Below are 2,703 nucleotides of genomic sequence, written 5' to 3' on the forward strand. Positions count from 1 at the left end.
AATATTATATAAAAGTAAAAATATTATTTATCATATCAATATCATTTATCATTCTTTAATTAATTTAAAATAAGTTTTTTTCTTTAAATTTTCAACATTAAGCATCGTTCATTCTTTTTTATTTTATTAAATTGAAGTTCTGTTAGAGTAACTTTCATTTGATTTTAATTAATGAGCTTACTTCTTTAAAAAAAATACCTGTAATTATTTAAAAAAAGATATACTATAATATTAACAAATAACACAAATTGCCAGCAATATAATATTGATCAAACAAGAAATACAATGGAATTTACACATGAAAAGAATCGTCACTCTGCAATCATTTTTTCAAAACTATTAAATGAATATTCCTTTCCATTGTCGACTCACTCTTCTCTTTCTATCTACTTAGAATATTATTGAATTACAATACGTTTTATTAAAGCAAGATTAGATAGCTTTTTAATTCTAGAACGTACCCTTTTGTTAGGAAATGTTATGCTTTTGAAACTATCTCACTCAAGCCTTTGAAAATACAATACAAAGCCCACGATGCACGTAAAATGAGTTCTTCGGAGAGAGGGGGGGAGGGATAGGGAGGGAGGGGAGAGAGAGAGAGAGAGAGAGAGAGAGAGAGAGAGAGAAAGAGAAAGAGAGAGAGATCTAGGTTCCCATGAATAATGTTTTTGTTCGTTAATCGAAGTGTATAAAAGTGATGTGATGATTGTTCAGCGTTGAATTACTCTAAATTTTTCAGAAAATTCAAGTTCAAAGAACATTGATAAGCATTATTTTCTTCAAGCTACTTTTATAAGCTTTATCAGTACAATTTCGATTTTGTTTTTCATGTTTCGTCAAGGGGAACACAGTAGTCAATGGCGGCTAATAAAGTAACGAGTGGCGAGGCCAGGTAATTGATGTATCGTCTTGACTCGCGCGATCGTTCAACCCCTCTCCCTCCGATTTATTTCTGACATTAGACGAAGTCGTAACTATTAGTTAGTTAGCGCTTAGACACCTCCTCGACTTGTCTGACTTATCGGCAGAAGGATCAGATGGCCGTGAGATCTTGATGAATTTGATTGTTATAAGCAGTTAACCAGTTAGTTAAAATTGTTATAAATAGTTAAGAATAATATTAAGTAAATGCTCTTCTGTTAAAATTCACTTTAAGCGATTTATAATTCATATCAGATTTCAAGACATAATTTTATTCTTAATTGAGTTGTGTGCTGTGTATTTTGATATACGTATATAGTTTAATATTTATTTTATACTGCGTATACTTTTCACACATTTTTCAAATTACACGATATATGAAATTATTAGAACTTTATCTAAATTGTGACATAAATTCTAAAATGGAATTAAAAATAATTATCGTTTTCAATCATTATAATTAGAAGTTAGCAATACACACACGAATACTGTAATTGACATTCCACAAATCAATAAATTAAACGAGAATTTTACAGAAATTATAAAAAAACTATTTATTTACTTTATGTGAGCAATATATTAGAAAATCAGTAAAAAATCAGTCTTGTTTAAAAATCTATTCACCTAATAATAGATATTTAAGATCTTAAGATACATCTAATAATAGCATTCGTATTGTACACATATCGATAAATTAAAATGTTATTATATTTCCATCTATTTATTTTTGTCATACAGTCGATATAGTGAAAGATTGATAAACCGATTTTCCTTAATAATCTATATTATTTCCCGTAGTGTGCCGCAATTGAAAATCGATTTCCCAAGCACAATACATTAATTCTATAAAAGCATTCGAGAATCAAGACGAATTGATGCATTTTAGACATATTGCAGGTGGGAAAACGAGAAGAAGATCTATCATCTATCGCGCGCTGTGTTTCCGGCTACAGAATATCAGATGCACGCGAAAACGCGATATAATTCATTCTCGGTTTCGACGCACGATTTGTCATCCGCTTGGAATACAATTCGTGCTGTACTATGGTGCCGCAACAGTTAGAATTTCTAGATTCTATGATACAAAACTTCTTCGTGAGATGATTCTCTAACAATGCCTTATAGAATTACATAATCTTAATATAATATTAAGAGATATTAAGAGATTTTATTATGCTATCCGGATTACAATTTTAAAGAAAAAAAAAGCTTTTTAATTTCTTCCTAAAATTATGAATAGAACTTTCTATTTATTCTTATATATTTCTCAATCATTGATTTTTACTTAATTCTTATTTCCTTTTTTAAAAATTCTAAATTTTACTTCAAAATTGAATCAATTTCTTTTAATGTTAAGATTTGTCGTTTGATTACGAATGAGATTTTTATCTCAGCGCATTATACATTGTAATCTTGCATTGCTTGAATAAAGCTTGATTAAAAGTATGTTCCATTATTTTCAATACTTGAAAATATTACACTCTGTCAAAATAGGGAATAGCAAATGAGGCACTTGCCTCAAACAATTTTGGGACGTAAAAATGGCGCGCGCAATATAAATTTCTATATATTTTAATTCAACACTACTAACAGTGGCTATCATCCATTGTTGAACGCTCGCTGTGTATTAAATGAAAATAAAAAATATATATAAGAATATAAATTTTAATAAAATAATTAATTTTTTGACTAAAATTAAAACGCGAAAAGTATTTTAAATAAAAAAATTTTAAATAAAAATTAATTTTCTGCGAATTTTTACAAGAATTAATATTAAAAATA

This window comes from Atta colombica, unplaced genomic scaffold (assembly GCF_001594045.1).
Source record: "Atta colombica isolate Treedump-2 unplaced genomic scaffold, Acol1.0 scaffold27, whole genome shotgun sequence".
Classification (NCBI taxonomy): Eukaryota; Metazoa; Arthropoda; class Insecta; order Hymenoptera; family Formicidae; genus Atta; species Atta colombica.